This window comes from Oryctolagus cuniculus, chromosome 12, assembly GCF_964237555.1.
Source record: "Oryctolagus cuniculus chromosome 12, mOryCun1.1, whole genome shotgun sequence".
Lineage (NCBI taxonomy): Eukaryota > Metazoa > Chordata > Mammalia > Lagomorpha > Leporidae > Oryctolagus > Oryctolagus cuniculus.
In genome coordinates this window covers 43,393,979-43,412,859 of record NC_091443.1, presented here as the reverse complement: position 1 = coordinate 43,412,859, position 18,881 = coordinate 43,393,979, and the positions used below count along the sequence as shown (strand labels likewise).

General features: G+C 40.7%; 1 protein-coding gene across 8 annotated transcripts in view; it reads left to right on the top strand.

Annotated features, from left to right (window-relative positions):
• The first annotated feature begins 9,273 nt into the window (after positions 1 to 9,273).
• ARHGAP5 (Rho GTPase activating protein 5) overlaps positions 9,274 to 18,881 on the top strand; it is a 92,725-nt gene continuing 83,117 nt past the window's right edge. The window contains exon 1 of one of the 8 annotated variants that reach the window (XM_070053777.1): positions 9,274 to 13,174. The gene's annotated coding sequence lies outside the window, so the exon portion shown is untranslated. Of the gene's footprint in view, positions 13,175 to 13,230; positions 13,397 to 13,434; positions 13,570 to 13,712; positions 13,950 to 18,881 lie in introns of those variants that run through there. The other 7 variants (XM_070053776.1, XR_011380769.1, XM_070053778.1 and 4 more) reach the window with 7 other exon arrangements.

The window sequence follows — 18,881 nt, the reverse complement described above, 5'->3', positions numbered from 1 at the left end:
CTGTGGCCCGGGAGTGCAGTGGAGGATGGCCCAAGTGCTTGTTCCCTGCACCCACATGGGAGACCAGGATAAGCACCTAGCTCCTGGCTTCGGATCAGCGGCCATTGGGGGGTGAACCAACGGAAAAAGGAAGACCTTTCTCTCTGTCTCTCTCTCTCTCACTGTCTAACTCTGCCTGTCAAAAAAATAAAATAAAAGAGGAGCTCATCCAACCTCCTTATTTTATAGGTGGGAAAATTGGGGTTCAGAAAGACAGAAGATCTTTTCTTCTTATGTGTTCCAGCAGTTACTGTGGAGCTGGGCCTTCTCATCTGAGGTTGTTATTTCCAACATGTTAGTCCTGAGCCCTGAGACGGCTGACTTTGGCTGTAGCCCTTTGACTGCAGGCCAAGCATATTCTGCAGTCTGAACTAATAGTGTCCCACAGGTACAATTCTTCAAATGTCTGTAGATGCCACCAGGATTAATAAAATCCACTTATTTTTTAAAAGAAGAAATTCATGGTGGCTGTTTTTTTTGTAATTTTGTCCTCTGTATTTTATCATAATATAAAATATCACATAGAAACCTTTGGAATGTTTTCTTTTTAATTAATTTATTTGAAAGGCAGGGTTATAGAGAGGCAGAGGCAGACAGAGAGAGGTCTTCCATCTGCTGGTTTATTCCTCAAATGGCAAAAATGGCTGAAGCTGGGCTGATCCAAAGCCAGGAGCCAGGAGCCAGGAGCTTCCTCTGGGTCTCCCATGTGGGAGTAAGGGCCCAAGCACTTGGGCCATCTTCTGGTGCTCTCCCAGGTGCATCAGCAGGGAGCTGGATCAGAAGTGGAGCAGCTGGGACTCTAAGTGATGCCCATATGGGATTCCAGCACTGCAGATAGTGGGTCAACCTCCTATACCACAATGCTGGCCCTATGAAATGTTTTGAAATGACTGAAAATTTGGGAAATTATGGAATATATCTCTTCTATTAAAATTTTGCATGATTCAAAATGTCACAAATATTGGAAAGGGATAATGATATAATCCCTCATTTCATTTACTATTATTATTATTATTAATATGAGAACAAAGGTCTAGTAATATTGATTCAAAGAGGAGTCTGAGACCAAGGACTCAGATATATAATGCAGTGAAACAATACCACATGACTGCCGGTGGAGCATTATTTACCAGGTGTTCATACCAAGTGAAAGGTAATCTCCTTGTTTTGTAAGGCTGAGACATTTGATTTTAATGGCATTTTTCACTAGACAAGGGAAGTCTCATAGGAATATCCACCGAGTATTTCATCCTGGTTTACCAGCAACACAGCTGATTCTCTCTAATTTTAAACCTGTCTAAAAAAGCCTGCAAAACCCGATGGAATCTAATTTTTAAAATCGGCACTGTCAGGACATTCTTCCTTGTTTTTAACCTTATGGCAGGGTAAGCTCATTTCCTTCTGTTCATTCTTCACTGCATCCTTCATAGGCTTAAAAATAGTTTTCTTTTTCTCAAGCAAAATAATCCAAGTTACTTCAGCTCTTATGGTGCATATTTCCCATACATTAGTGCACTCAGAAGTATTTATATTAGATTGTGCTCAGTGAAGAGACAGCGGGCAGCACATCACTTGAACAAAACATCTGCCATGAGTCTGCACAAAGGCACGATTTGAAAAAACATGAGGCTTTCCCTCAGAAATCTTGATGGGGACCCTGAATACATTCCTTATTCCATTCAACAAACCAACTGGCCATTCATAGTCAAAATGTTCTGATGTTCTCGGTCTTTCCTCTGCTATTGTTTTCTGTGGGTTCCCTGCTCACCTTGATGGATGTGTTTCATCCTCATTAAATTTCATTAGTTTTACACAGCACATCAAAATGACTGACCCCCATCCGTGGGGAGTTACCATTAGCTATATTTCTCAGGAAACAAGAGGCCACAGGAGAAATGAACAAGCGGAATAGAGCCACAGTTTTCCTATAGGCCTGTTTCCATAGCAGAATCTGTCCCTCAGTTTCTATGCAATACATGTTTGCATTTGAAATAAAAACTAAGATTTTTAGATTTCCACCCCCTGGAAAAACCTAGACTTTTAAAATTAATTTGAGATATAACATACATTGCTAAGGAATTATGAATATTAATTGTATTGAATCAACTAATATATGTACAAATGTTGATATTTTTAATTCTGGAATTTTCTGAATTTATTTAAAGCATGGATATTCTAAGTGTTTATATTATTTTTATTTTCTGTGCCATTATGACCACTGTTACTACCACTAATATCACCAAGAGGACTTGCTGTGTAAAAATTCTGTGTTTTGTTTGTTTTGAAACACCTCCCTTCATCACTTTTCTTGGAATGTCCTGCAAAAGGCTTATTATACTGAAGGAAATAGAAACAGTATATGAAGGAGGGACTGATTTTATAAAATGGAATTTGTGGAATGCTCTTATTTTGGATGAGTTACAGACTTCCAAATTCCACAGAAACCCAAATAAAAACAGTTATATGCCAGTTAAAACAAGACTTCTCTTGGTCTCAGAATGGCCGCAGTGTCATTTGGTGGCATGGCACTAACTTAAAGACTGCACAGACTAAAATAAATAAATAAATAAAAAGAACCCACAAGTCTGACAATAGAAAGAAAAAACAACAGAGTCGATTTACAGTGTCTTTAATATTCAGAATATGAGTCTTGAAAGCGCCCTCATCACAAAAGTGATTTGAACAAATAGTTGGTTAGTTTGATAAAGGAGAAATTATTATGGACTCAAATTTGTCACTTTCCAAAAGACTCTGTCTTTTTAAAAGCAAGCCTGTTGTGTTTAAAATGAAAAATTTAAATGATGAAGGTATTATTAGTGTAATAAAAATTGAACTTTATTTGCTCTTCACTAAAAGGTATAATCTACAGATCTGCTGCTCAGCCAAGACTCAGCCCTAGGTAATGAAAGTGAAGTTGTGGCAGGCAGGAGTCCTGCCTTTCTGCCATGTGCACCTGGGTTGAGCACAGTGTTTGGCGCAGTGAGTGCAAACTGACATTGTTGAATGAGAGAATGTCTCAATGTAGAACTCCAAAGAACAAGTCTAAGAGTCAAAACTCCTGTTGAATGTTTTGAATGAGAAGTTATGACCAACGGGTGAAACATGAAAAATATCCCTTTTTAAATTTTAAGAAAGAATAAAGATATCTAAGTGCTAGGGATTGTACAGTACTTGGATCCCCAGACTCATGCAGATGTTTAAACCCTGAAGATTCAGGTTAATCACTGATGGATTGATGGTGGAGGCTTGATCTGGTTATGGTCTCTGAGAGGTATGCCTGGTGGGAGGTCTTCATGTGTTTTTGGGCTGGCCCTACGGAGGTGGTTCTGCAGAGAGGCTTTGTTATATAAGCTGAGTCTCTGCTTCCTGGCTCCCATGTGATCATTCTTCTGCATCACTTTGCCACCGCCAGTCTCTGCCAGATGCCAGACCAATGGGACTCTCTGATCATACACTATGAATCTCCAAACTGTAAGCTTAAATAAATCTTTCCTTCCAAAAAAGTACTTCTCAAATGTTTTATTAAGGTAATGCAAAACTCACTAATACAATAAGAAAAAATATAAGATGAATATATAAGAAAGTGTGTAAGATGAATATATATTTTAGAAAATTGCTGTGAGATAATCACTGCTAACATTTTTGCATATTTCCTTTAAGGCTATTTAACTATTTGTGTACTTTATATTTATTTGTTCCATTTTGAAATCATATTGAATTTCCAAAATGTATAAAACATTTCCAAAATCTATAAAACCCAAAAAAGATCTCATGTATAAAATAATCAAGAGTAAACTAGAAATAGTTACCCATAACCTGCTTACATATTATACATATCACTTTTTTTTTAAGATTTATTTATTTATTTGAAAGAGTTACATAGAGAGAGGAGAGGCAGAAAGAGAGAGAGGTCTTCCATCCGATGGTTCACTCCCCAGTTGGCCGAAGTGGCTGGAGCTGCACCCATCCGAAGCCAGGAGCCAGGAGCTTCTTCCAGGTCTCCCACATGGGTGCAGGGGCCCAAGGTCTTGGGCCATCTTCTACTGCTCTCCCAGGCCATAGCAGAGAGCTGGATTGGAAGTGGAGCAGTTGGGTCTCGAACCGGCACCCATATGGGATACCAACGCTTCAGGCCAGGGCATTAACCTGCTGCACCACAGTGCCGGCCCCTATATATATATATATATATCACTTTTAAACAAATAAGAGTTCTCAAAAAACTTAAACTGAAAACTAAAACAGGAGTGAGTGTTTTTGCAATGCAGTTAATACAACACTTGGGATGCCTGTATCCTATATTAGAGGGCCTGGTTTAAGTCCCAGCTCTGCTTCCAATCCCAGCTTGCTGCTAATGTATTCTCTGGGAGGCTGCAGGTGATGGTTGAAGTATTTTAGGGATCTCAGGTACTTGGGTCCCTATCACCCATGTGGGAGACCTGGATTGAGTTCCCAGTTCCCGGTTTCAGCCTGGCCAGCCTGGCTGTTGCAGGCATTTGGGGAGTAAACCAGTAGATGGAAGATTCTTAATTTCTCTCTGCCTTTCGAGAGAAATGGAAAGAAAAAAAAACTAAACTAAAATTTCTATCAGTTGAGTAGAACTAGGAGTCTGAGGAGAGTTCCTGGATCTCTAGGTTGTCAGTTCCTGAAGTGTTTCTTTTTTGTATGAACACTTTTCATTTTCAAATGAGGACAGTTCCTTTTAGTAACTTACAGAGTATTTATTCTCTGTGTTTAGGAGAGTTTGAAAGGCCCATGTTCTAAGCTGCAGGTTTACATAATGACTGATCAGGAAATCACTTTGCAAATAACTATTCCTGTGATGATATAGCTAAAAATGCTCATCTGAATGGTGGGCTGTGGCAGTTGATGACAGTGAGTTGACCGGTGAGATGATTGGGGATGGTGAAGTTTTACCTGAAGGTAGATTCAAAGAATTGTCAGCACCCTGTTCCATTACAGGGCAAGCATACAGAACACTGTCAAAGCCAGAGCTCTTTTACTAGAATTAGGGTGACACTTGGTATATGTACCACGGTAACATGAACCTTCAGGCCACACTGTGGATGTACACATAATAAATCAGAAGTGAGTATCCAAACTACAGTAACCTCTTTTCTTCCTAATCCCCAAATCACTGTGGCACATGATTTCTTTGGGGCTAAGAACTTGCCTTGCACTGCAAAATATTAAAAGGCATGGCAGTATTTTGAGGTATCAAATGAAAAGATCACTTTGAACTACTCTAAAATTGTACTCCCTTGGCTTAAAAGAGCTAACTCACTTTCAAAGACACTAACTGAAAATGAATTAGACACCCTGGAGAAGAAGGTTAGTTGTAGTCATCCACTTTTGATTGATGTGCCTCAAAAGGCTAAAGGCTCATGTGATTGAGACTGAGATCCCAGTTCTAAGTGGATCAGGAAGCATGTTGCTTACTGTTTAGTAGTCCTTTGCCCAGATTTTCAGACAGAATGAATATATTGTTTCTACAACAAAATCAAAGAGGATAACTGGCATGAAGCTGTTGTGTTTCAGCAAGGAGCAATAGGGAAAGAAAATCTAAACAACCACGTATTATCTCTAAGAATGTACTACATGAGCAAGTATTTTACTCAGTGACCTTGTATATTTTATGATTTTGTGCAAGTTTGGAAAAAGGAACTGCAAATATGCAAGGAGATGATTCTTGAGAAGTGTTTCAGGAAAAAATATTAAAGTCATCAATACATTAGCAAAAATTTTAGGGATTTGTTTTGAAAATTCAGTCCCAGAATTTAAGGTCCAATGGAGCTCAATTCAGTTATAAAACTAACAACCCAGTTTAAACATGGGCAGATTTGAAAAGATATATTATCAAAGAAGAGGTACCAGTGACTAAAAGCAATGAAAACATCACCTGGTTTATAGGGGAATGTAAATTCAAACCACAGTGAGATCTCACTTCACATCTACTAAAATGGCTAATAAAATAGATGAAAACAAGTTTTGACCAGATTGTGGAGAAACTAGAATACTCACACATTGCTGAAGAGAATATAAGATGATCCAGTCACTTTGGAAAATGGTTAGCATTTTCTTATAAGTTTAATATAAATTTATCATATGACCCATCAATTTTACCTGTAAGTATTTGCCTAAGAGAAGTGAAAACACTTGTTGATTCAAACATTTGCATATCGTTGTTCATATCAGCATTGTCCGTAATAACCAAAAAGTGGACACAATCTATATATCAATAACTGGTGAATGGATAAAAAATGTAGTATGCTCATTCAATGGAATACTATTCAGCAATCAAAAGGAAAGAATTACTGAAGCTTACTAAAACATATATGAATCTCAAAAATATACTAAATTAAAGAAGCCAAATCCTTAGGATCACATATTGCATGATCTGTTTTATATGAAGTGTCTAGAATAGAGACAGAAAGTAGATTAGTGGTTGACTGAGGCTAAGAATGGAAACTTGACTAATTAAATGGGCACCAAGGAGAAAAGACATGGCCTGAATACATTGCTAACCAGAGTTACGGGGATCTAGTTTGAGCTACTGGGTGCTGTGAATTGTATTGCTTAAGAAGCAAAGTGATGAACACGTTTGGAGAGCTTAAAGAACTGTGTGCTTAGGAAGCACAAGGCAACCTTTCAGCAAAGAAGGTGCAAAACAGTTGACCTTGTAACACAAATGGGATAGGCTTCTTCTGGGAAATCTGGAACTCCAAACCTAATGAAATAGATTTGGGGAATGGAGTTGGGATGAATATACACTTACTTTGCTTCATCAGGATGAAGTTTGCCTTTAAACATTTTTTTAATCTTTGTAGAGGGCCTGAGACAAGACAGAAAGGGAATAGAAGAGGAAACTTCGGCTCAGGGAGGTCTGATGACTTCCAAAGATCACACAGTAAGTAGAACCTGAGATGAAATTCAGGTCTCCTGACGCCCCAGTTCAGTGGTCTTTGCATTATAGACTCATTTGTACATAATTTATTTATACTGTAGAAAGACCATTTTTATCTTTTCTTTAAACTATTAATCAGCTATGCTGAGGAGGGTGTAGCTCTACAGGAGGAAAGCCCTAAGTTGGACAAGCAGCTGTCAGTCACATGGAGCGGTGGAATCCACAGGTAACCCACGTGTCAGTAAATCCAGATGAGAAACCATCCAAGTGGAGTATGTTGTTTCATAAATCTTATAGTCCAAAAGGGAAGTACTAGAGCATGTGAAAAAATCAAGTCAGCTTTATCAAGATTAGAGAAAGCTTGAGCAGGAATTTGGCCTGATACTGATGGTTGAGATCTTGGTTAAGACTCCTGTGTCCTATCTGAGTCCTTGAGTTTGAGTCTTGGCTCCAGCTCCTGATTCCAGCTTTCTGCTAATATACCCCAAGAGGCAGCAGGGATACCTCAACTAATTGGGTCCTTGACACCCAAAAGGGAGACCTGGATTGAGTGTCCAGCTCCCGATTTCCACCCAGCCCAGCTGAGATCACTGTGGGTTTTTGGGGAGTGAACCAGTAGATGGGAGTTCTTTGTGTCTCAAAAAAAAAAAAAAAAAAATTAGGGAAAATTATCATGTGTACCTGAAAGCTTTAGAACACAGAATCACTATAGGACAGAATTTAAACTCTATGCCATGAGACCATCAAAACCATCTACAATACATACAATGCTATTGAGTGACAGATTTATATAATTAAAACTAAAATGAGAATCATTATGGTTTGATCTGTAGAACTTAAAAAATAACTATCAAAGACAATACAATGCACTGGTGGCAATAATGTTTGCCTAGACCATTTCATTCCATTGCATCAGGGGTTACTGTAAACTGAAATAGGCAATGCCCAAGGCAGCTTGTAGGATGCCCAAGAGATAACTGAGAGAGAAGAAAAGGAATATGGAAAATCAGAAAGTAAAAAAAAAAAAAAAAAAAAAAAGCAAGTTAGAAATATCTACAGCAGAAGTTACGGTGGGGAAAAAGAAGAAAAAGGAAGAGTAGAAGACAAAGAGATGTATATGGTAGGCATTCAGTTGCTGCAAGACAATTTGCCTTATCCTGCTTTACACAGTCTCTCACTCCCTCTCCCTCCTTCTCTCTCCCTATCTCTTCTCTTTTCAACTCCTCTATATTTAAACTTATTTTATAAGAAATATCTTGTTCATCATAGAAAATTAGAAAATACAGAAAAACAAAAAGAATAAACATCAACTATAATCCCATCAGCTATATTAAACCTCTATTAACATGTTAGTCAATAACATTGTTATCTTGTTTTCAAATATTTTCTTTTTATAAAAATCATACTGCCTTTATTGCTTTGTAGCCTCAGTTTTTTTTTTCCCACATAAAATATTATGGCTGTTTCTGTATGCCAACAAATACATATTTCCTATTATTTTAAACAAATGCCTCCATTTAAGTATAATTTTATAAGAATTCAATTTATAGTATGCATATAGCTTTGTATAAAGTTTTGGCTACATCATTTTTGCTTTGTTACCATGTTTGTAAAATCTTAGAATTCCTAACATACATATGTTCATGAAAAAGTAAAAAAAATAATTATTTTGTGTCCATCCCTAAGGGAACTAGAGGGAGAACCAATGGATGTAATATTGTCATGTCCTGGGCTGTGCTGAGATAGGTTGGAAACCTAGCTGGGGAAAGAAGGTGAGTGTTATTATTCCTCACCACCTAACATGTTTTTGAAAGAAGCTGTATGTCCATCAGGAAAACTACATAGTAGTTTGAGAACTATGGAAATATTTAGAAGTATATATTCATTAAACTGGAAAAACAGCCACTGTCCCTGTGGCATTTTGGAGAAAATACAGAAGCACGGACCTGCAAAACAAGTATTTACTGGCTATGGTAGTTTAAAATAATAGGGCAAATGAACAGAGCCTTAATTGTGAAGTGGTTAGCCGCCTTATTGTCAATTTCACAAACCCTTACGCTGCACCAGTTCTTTAGAATGTTCCCTGATGTTTCAGACTCACAATTATTTGTTGCTAGGAACTTGCGTTTACCTACTAGAGAGATGTTATATGGAGAAATGCAGGTTGTACTTGAGGAAGGACATCCACCTCAACTTACACAGGCTAATTCAGCAATTTCCTTAAAAGATTTGTGTTTTCCAAAGTGATTATCTCAGTTGGTATTTCAAAATACAAGCTAAAGCCTTCTGTTAGCAATAAATCCACAGAAATCCATAAAACCTAGAGAGTTTCATATTATTATCAAACATTTATTGAGCTTTTTATTAATGATCTTCTAGTTAATGTACAGAGCCAAACATGCATTTGTGATTCCTACCTAAAGGGGTTCACGTCTAAATTTGGCCAAAGAGAATGGGAACAGGGAAATTCACAAAAAATCATGCTTAGGTGATTAAATAGTCAAGCAGTGCAAATTCTTGTTTCCCATTGTTATGATATAGAAATGACAGTGGTAACAATGTCAAATAGAAAACTCAAATCCTTCAGTTAGCAACCCTTGCAATTATTTTTTAGCTTTATGGGGTTAACCTTATTGGGGTTGATTAAATTCAAGCTGTGATCGTTCATAAAAACTCAATAGAGGGTCCAGATGGCCCAACAATACCTCCTTTTGTGAGAGGAAATAACTTGAAGATTTTTGTCTAATTAAAGTATTTGTGCTGGTGGGACCTGAATGAATTATGTCTTTAAAAAGAGTCTGCATCACAAATAATCTTTATAAAATACTAATTATTTAAAAATAGAGTGATGTCTTCACTATTTCAGTTATATCCTAGGATCAGGGTGGCAAGGACGTGACATTTTGAAGCTACACTGTGATACCATCTTTGGGATTTTAGTCCCAAAATACAATTCTGGAAAATCAACAGAACAAGGCTGTGTGGAACAAAATGCCAGGAAGGTCAATACATCACCTTCCTCCTGTTCCAGTCTCACACTCACAATTACCTTAACTCTTGTCAAAATATTTTCTCCCGTAACAGCCAAGACATAATTAGCACCCTTTCTTCATGTTGAAATATCATCGGCCGCCATAAAACAAATTTGAGGAAAGCCCTTAAGTACCTCAACTTAGCAAATAGCTACTGTGGTTACTGGTATACCATGGTTTGCCTAACTATAGGAATACCACCACACCTAACCCCCTCCTCAATAGGCATAAGGATATGAAACAGGGACAGAGAGAGAAGCCCTGGCAGGAGATGAATACAAAAGGGGTAGAAATCAATTGTGAAATGCATCAGGAAATTAAACAATAAACAGTCTTACAAGTGCTTTGACTTAGTTATTTACATATTCTCTAACTTCTTGGTGTATTTTTATCGGCAAAATCATAGTCTAACATTGTTTTCCAAAAGCATGTCTTGTGTCAGATAGGAAAAGTATTGGTCAATTCTGTCATGAGAGGAAAGGCCCTTTATTTGGCTTTTCATGTGTTCTTCGTTGATGCTACAGAAGCTAAAATTGTTATGATCAAAGAATTCCAGCAGGGGGTGTAGCAGCTTCTATAGGGTAAGTTCTTTTGAAGCCCCATCACATCAAATGTTTGGATATTGAAGTGTTACTCATGGTAGAAGTTGGGATTATGATAACATTTTTTTGTGACTCTCATCTCTTTTGATCCAAAAGAGACCATGCATATTAATACTTCATTAGGATGTGTTGAAGAACTAGAAATTTGTGGAGAAGAATATTTAAATTAAAAACCAAAAATGCCTGACTGAAATCTTATTCTGCCAATTTTTTCAAAGTAAATGAAGAACAAAGCTTCGGGTGATTTTAATTATCCAGTACAGAAGAACAAGTGCTTAATTTTTTTTTTTTTATTTCAGATAAGACTAGTAGTTGATCTGAGGGCTTAGTAATACTTCATTTCTCTGCTATATTTGCACATACATGTATAAAGAAGAAATTCTTTATTTTCTCAGAATTTCTCCTTTCCTGTGGGGAAGGTGGATGTTTTAAAGCTTTGTCTGTGAAGACATGGCTCCATCAATTTTAAAAGATGCCATTAATCCTTTCATATTTTCTGCTTTTTAATGCCTCGTAGCTATCTAAGCATTATTAACAACACCAGTTTGGCCCCCAATTCTCATGTTCAGAATTTTATTGGCACAGAAAACTGTAAATTATTTGAAATGAGCAAGTACAATGATAAAAATGCTATCTTTCTTGTACTGTGAAGCAGCTTTAGATTACTAACAAGAAGCAGGTCCTAAATTTCCAGATTCCCTAAATAACCACAGATGACGTGAGACTAAAAATAATATCAACTCTGAAAATTATTGTTTGAAAACCATGACTTTTTTTTCCCTTTTTTTGAGTCTTTTTTCCCTACTATTATGTCCTCTAACTGAGGATTACACCTTTTTTATGTTGTTTCCTTTAAAATCCCTGACACATCTGCATTGATTTGTGTTGATACACGTCCATGGTTATAAAACTTAAGATTCTTTAGTAAATAATTTTTAAAGTATCTTTAAGGTGGGCAGTCAATATGTACTAAGCATTTTAACCAGGTTTTCACTGAATTGGCCTTGTGTAATTTTAAGGACTGTTAGTAAAAATATAAAAACAGTACATTTAAATACATTAATTTTCCATCTGATATAAATGATGTGGGCAACTATGGCATTAGTACCACATTTTGATGGGTCAGTTTCCTTCTCTTTTTCTTATGTCCACTGCAAGTTTTCTTCAGCGAACTCTTTCATGCCTACAGTCCCTAATTTGAAGAATACCCACAGACCCAACTTAACTAAGGGTGGGGTTGGAGTAAGGCATTCTACTTGTGCCTCTTTGAAATTCAGAAGTTAAGAGACCCATAAATAAATTAGAAAGGTCTTTTTTGCTTTTCTGTATTAAGTTTACCTTTGAGAAATACAGAGTGTAGAGGGGTGGGGGGATGGAACAAGTGAACAGAACTTCTGCTGGAATATTGTGACAGATTTACTGACAAATATTTTCTAACAGATTTTTACCAACATGCAGTTTTTGTTTTCTTTACTGACAAACCGTCAATGTACTTCTGTTTGGCAGCAGCTGCACCATTATAACACAAAAAAGCAACCTTGGCTAACTTCAATACCTTATGTAAAATAAGAAAGCAGTAGTTGACTTTAAAAGACTTAGCATATCTTTTCTGATGATAAACTATTTTCAATGCAGGAAATAAATCTTTCGCCTACTATAAATTCTCCTCAGATTCTTTCTTTCTTTTAGACTTTACCAAGAATTGGGGACAGATTTGTGGTTTTGATCATTCTTTTATCTGCTGGCAACTATTTTAAGACCTCGGTGTAAGAGATTCCGATGACCTTGGGAAAGTCACAAGACTTCGGATTCTTCAACGGTAAAAAGCAGTGGTTTTTACCGTCCTTTTTCATTCTACTACTCAGTGTCAATGCCTAGTTGAAAAAAAATACTCCGAAAGCCCCGTGTACCCCCAAACTCGTGAAATTTCTATAAGTCTCGGGAAATATTTAAGGCAGTACCATAAAAAGCCAGGTGGCCGACAGTTCCTAAAGTTGGGCTGGTAGTGGTGTGTGAACAGGGTCTTTTGGGCCCCCTAAAGCCCACCCCAAGTCTCGCCGCCTCCCTCAACTTCCATAAGGGCAGACTGAACCCGGGGCCTGCGTCCCCGTGCCGAGTCGACGGAGAAAAGGGCTCCTCCTCTTGCTCCCGTGGAGTTCTGGCTTCAGGGTGACGGTGGCCCCAGGTCCTGGGCGGGTGCTGTCCGTAGCTGGCGAGCGATCCCAGGCAGGGAGCTGGCGGCACACGCAGGAGCTTACCCGCGAGCAGGTCCCCGCGGGCGGGCGGGCTCGGGCGCCTATTTTCCTCCTGTGCATTCGTTACTGCTCAGAGACCACAGGGGGATCGATCGGGAAGCAGTCAGTGCCCCTGCCACGTTCTGCAGCGGCTAACACTGTATCAGGTTCCCTTGCAGTACTGTGGCTTGCGCTGAGTTACGGCCAGAAACCGGAACAGAAGGACAGGGGAGAAAGCGGGGAGGTGCGGGGACGAGCAGTGTGTGCAGCTCCTAAAGCGTGGAGGATGGGACGGAGGAGGAGCAGAGCGCGGAGAAAGGGGAAAGCTGAGGAAAAATACTCACGCCAATGGGTAAAAGGGAAAAGGTGAGAAGGAATGGAGTACCAGAAGGAACCAATGGGTGGGAGAGGCGGAGGAAGAAGGGGGAGGGGCAGAAGCCAATGGGGGAGCGGGGACGCGAGCGAGGACGCGGGTCCGCGCGCTCGCTCCCCGCCCTCCGGCTCGGTCGCTCGTGCCTTCCCCGGCTCCCGGGAGACGGGGGCAGGGGCGGGGCCGAGCCGGGCGCGCGGCGCGGGAGGCGTTGCGAGGTGAGGGCGGCGGGGGCGGGGGAATTGTGGGACGGGGAGGCGCGTGCGCGTGCGCGCGCGGACGCGCGTTCCCCCGTCCCGGCTGCGCCGCCGCTCCGCCCCCCGGCCGGGTGTGTGGCTGCGCGCGCGGGCGCGCGTGCGTTCCGGCGGTGCGCGCCGGGAGAGATGCTGAGGTAAAGTTCGGGAGAGAGGGAGAGAGATCCGTCAGCGCGAGGGAGCCCGAGTGGCCGCCATTACTGAGCTCGGCGCGGCGGCGGGCGCAGGGGAAGGGGGGAGGGACGGGGCCGCCGCTGGTGGCGGGGAGGGAGGGAGGGTGGGTTCCCAGGCAGCGGGAGCCGTAGGGCTTAGGGTTTCGGGGCGTGTGTGCCGGGGAGGGCGGGGGGAGGTGGCTGAAGGGACGCGGCGCTCGGTGAGCGCGCCGGGGAAGAGAGGCTAGCAGAGTGGAGGAGGAGGAGGCGGCGGCGGCGGGAGCGCTCCCCAGGAATGTCGCTGCCGCCGCCACCGCCGGGGCCGCTGCCGTTGAGGAGGCGCCGGAGGAGACCGACGTTGTTAGGTAGGACCCTGCGACCCCCCCCCCCTCCCCTCGCCTTCAGGCCTGCGCTCCCCGACAGGGACCCTCCCGCCGCCGGCTGCCCCGCTCGGTCGCCGCCGCCGGTTGTAACCAGTTCGAGGCGCTGGGGCCCCCACGGCCGCGGAGGGGAGCCCGGCGCCGCGCTCTGTCCTCCGCAGGCCGGGCGGGGAGCGGCTGCCGCGGCGGGGATACGGTCGGCGTGAAGGGCAGAGAGGCCGGGGGAGGGGGCGCTTTCTCCACAGGTGACGGGGGCCCGGGGGTCGGCGGAGGCCTGGTGGGGGCCGGCGATGCGCTCTCTCGCCCGCCGCCCTCGCTTGCCCTGGGCTCGGCGGGTTACGTGGGGAAGGGAAGGTGGCGGGGTGTGTTGGCTGGGTGACTGCTGCTAACGAGTTCCACCTGGAAGGGGGCGGCGGGGTGGGCGCAGATGGGCGGAAGCGCAGTCTCGGTGGCAAACTTAACACGCCTTTCGGGGAGAGGGGGGCCCTTTCACTTTTCCCTTATCTCCGCGGCTCCTCCCTGGCTTCCCTTCACCCGCGTTCCAGCTGCTACGAAAGCTTGGGCTGGGGTGTGAGAAGTTGCGCTGCGCAACGCGCGCGCGCACAGACACACACACACACACACTCACATATACACACACAGAGTGCTGTCGGTTGGACTGCCGCTGGGTTGAGACTTGGAGGCTGGAGTTTTTCGCTAGAATCACCTCCAGGTCTCCCTGGGCTTCCACGGAAGAAAAAGTATCGGGGTGGGGGTGGGGAAGGGCGCGGGCGCGCGCGTGCACTCACGCACCCAGACACACACTCGCTGCCTCCTCGCGCCCTGCTCCACGGCGGCGCGAGACCCGCGTCCGGGCGTGCGTCCCTGGGGGGCCGAGGCGGAAAGGTACTGCAAAGTAGGGACGAACGAGTAGTCGAATTTCCCAGAAAGTTGTAGGAGAGATGCTTCTGCCCTGACCGCAGTTTGGGCCAAATGTTTACTAAATGGCATTTTAAATGTTCTAAATCTAGACCAACAAATATATTGGATTAAAAATGGGCCAGTGCGCGCGTTTTTGAGTTTAATTCCCACCGAGAATTTGCTTTTTCTTTTGTGATGGGTAGGAAATAATGACTTCTCAAAAAAACGTTCGCGTGTGAAGCAGTGAAATGTGTTGCTGTATTTGCTAGTCACTGCTTGTGCTGCCTTCTACAGGTGTGGGGCGCCGCGGGCGGGGGGTGCCGATTCTACTTAAATCCAGGACCAGTATTCGTTTAGAACAGAATGCTGGGAGATAGTTAGCTATTGGCGGTTCACTTTATGGAAGGTTTCTCTACATCTCCACATAAGAGGGTTCTTCTGCCAGCAATTTCTTCTAGATGCAAGTTACAGCAGTAAAATGTGTTTGGAGATGTTTTAGTGTCAATTCCACTTTATTTGTACTGTAATATTGGTAAATGGGTCTTAGTAATTTTAGGTCTACATATTCAACGTTTGTGTAACCAGCCAGTTTCCGGAACAAGTTTTCATTCCATTTAAAATTTCTCATTTTTTTCTCTCATGTATTCTGTCATTAACCCAAATTCCTTGTATCTGTGCATACAGTAGAGGAAGAGTGTAGCTAAGTATGGGTCATTAGAAACTTGGAAAGACATTAAAGTACTTTATGGACTGAACATGCCAAACTGAAAGGCTAGGTACCCCTAGCCTTAACTTTGAAGAAACAGAAGTATTGAGGTGATTGCCTTGAAGCAAAATAAGTCAGACAACAGGGATGATTAGATAACAGTTGATTTGATTGTCACATGTAGGCTACAGTTTTTTTAATCCCAGGTCAGCATTTCTTTGACCATTCTTTGTACGTTAATTTTTAAGAACTGTCACACAATTCTTTTAGATTTTTGTTTGTAATGCCCCTCCCCATTTAAATGAATTTAGCAATTTTTTAAATGTTGTAAAGTTAATATCTTAATTGTGTCATGATTTACTTTAAATGCTTTGAAAACTGTCTTCTTTCTTTGTTGTTTAAAGGCAGATTTAATATACTTAATCTTTTGGAAAAATGAATTATATTTGACTTGAAAATTAAAATTTTTTAAAGGAATTCTTGTATTCCTTTGGATTTGAAGTTACTGTACAGCTTACAGTGAGTTTTGTAACTTTTAATTCAATAGAAAGTGAAGTCTCATGAGAACTGTACTAAACTTTTTCAGTATTAGCAGAATGTAAGTGTTGCCATCTATTCATTTCTTGAATATGAAATGCTGTAATGGAGATTTTCTTGATAGCTATAGAATAAGTGTCACAACTTTAATTTCTATAGGTGGTATTTTAAAACTGCCTTGTGCCTTCAGATCCATAAAGTTTTTCTTTGTACACCAAGAAGATGTGCAGATGATATAATTGACTCAAGAATCATTGTATTCTGTTTGGGTAATGTCTGTACGTTTGTAACATACATTGAAAATATATCAGGGAAAATTGATTTCTAAAAACCATAAAGAAAATTTTCGATAAAGGATCCATCATTTGGTAAGTTAAATAATTAAGATTTTATTTAAGTTCAGGCTTTTTGTTGATTTTGTCAGACTGGGAAAAGCTGTATTAGAGATTACAAAAAATCAGTGCTTACAGTTCTTAAAGAGTGTGAAGTTTGTTTTTCAGACTGCTACTTGAAGCCCTGTGGTTTCTTTAGATGTTTTGAACCTTTCTCTCAAAATCCAGTGTCCGAAACCAAGGGCAGCTTCAATTTTTGTATGTTAAAAGTATTTCAACTTTTAAAAGGAAGTTTTATATTTATTTGCATTGCCAGTTTTTAGACTTCTGATTTGTTATTTATTAAAACTTAGTTTGTCATTTGTTAATTCAGATCGCCTCTATTTAACACTTAATATGTGCCTGACCCTGGGAATATCAAGATAAATAAGAGTATAGCTCAAATTTTAGTTGGAGGGCTAGTTAACTGTGAAGGAATAATTAGATAAAAGTACTAAAAAGTGCAGAGAACAACTGTTTCTATCAGGGCTTCTTTGAGAATCCTTCACAGAAGAAGAAACATTTTTAGGTTTCAACCAAGAGACAAACGGGGATTGCCTTCTCCCCTGCCCCCCAAGTCTACAGTGCCTGAGATTTGCAGTGAATGAAACACATTGTTGACCTTTGCTCATATCTGGGGTTTTACTCTTTAGAATTAGAACTGTTACTTGGGAAAAACTTCTGCTAACTTTGTCATTTGATGGTTAAAATATGACTACAGAGTGTCACTTGGTTATACTCTTAAGCTGGTCATCTCAAAGAGCTAATGGCATAAAACATTTTTGTTTCTCTAGCTTCAGATTAGAATTAGCCTATTTTATTATCCCTGTCCAAAATTTTATTGAGCAGCTAGGCAGTGAGTGATACAGGCAAGTATAAAATTCTGTTCACTTGAGAAGAATTCATAACTTTGGTGCAAAGGAAAGAGCATAACAATTTAGGAATAATTAAATGTCAGTTCTGGACAGAATAGATGGTTATAAGCAGGGCATTACATGTTGATGTAAAAATTGGTATAAAGGAGATACTGCTTGGAAGTAGCATTACGATTGGTTAGGGAGTACTTTTAGGTAAGTTAATGACTGGGCTTAAAACAGGGAAATGTAGGACAAGATTGGCTGGTGAAGATAAAATATAAGGTGGAAATGTAAGAGCCTCAGTTTATACATTACTAGCCAAATTCAAAGATTTGGGGAAGTATTAATGCAAAGCTGATGGGAGGGGTGATGGAGAAATACATGTATTGACATAACTATTGTAGTTACTGTTTGATATATTATTTTTTAAAAGGATTTATTTATTTGAAAGGCAGAGTTAAGGGGAAGGAGATACAGGTAGAGAGATGTTCCACCCACTGAGTCACTCCCAAAATGGAAGCAACAACTGGAGCTGGGTCAGGCTGAAGCCAAGAGCCAGGAGCTTCATCCAGGTCTCCCACATGGGTCCAGGGGCCCAAGTACTTGGTCCATCTTCCTCCGTTCCAGTTCATTAGCAGAAAGCTGGATTGGAAGTGGAGCAGATCGAATCTTGAACTGGTGACCATATGGGGTGCTGGCATTGCAGGCAGGTGGTTTAACCTATGTCATAACATAGGCCCCCTCCAGGAAGTTTTTTGAAGACCCTTTATACATATAATGCCTCGAGTAGTTTTAGTGATACATATTTTGTAATTGTTCATGGACAGAGTATATCATACTTTGATTTTTAGTTTTAAGAGAAACTAGAAGTAAAAAAAAATATACTGAAGAAGGAAATTAGAATGCTTCTGAACCAAGATACTGATTCTTGTCTGATTGATTCCCTATTTAGAGAACTAGTAGAAAATTAATGTTCCAATGTGTGGCTAGGGAATTGAAAGATACAGATTTCTCTTTATTTATGGAGTACGTAACTCTGGAGATGTTTGATTATAAAATCAGAGTATTAGGTGCTCTCAAATTTTACAGTTTATGATCTTGAACTTTATATTTTTAATCTTGACCTTGCTTCTTTTCTGTACTAAAATTTCATTTGTCTGTGGAAGTAAGGATGAAAACTTAGATGGCACCACCATCTTTTGCCAAATCAGATTTTTTTTTTTTTATTAAACACTGACTCATTTATCTTTTCTTGATTATGTTTAGTAGTCAGTCATCAAGCTATCTTTGTCTTGAGATTTGTCTTTGCAATTCTATGGTGCTAGTTCAGGTGCTTCAAGGCTTGGTATTTTTCCGTTTTTTGGGCTTTTTGCCCCACCAACTCTGATATTGTGTTCTACTTAGCAGACTAATCTGTAATGGCTCCTTGTTGCTTATTATAAGATCTAACTTCGCTGTTTGCCCTTGAAGACCAATATTTATATTTTACATCTTCATCCTTATTTCTCTACCTTCCAGCATGGCTAATGTACTTAGTCGTACCCCT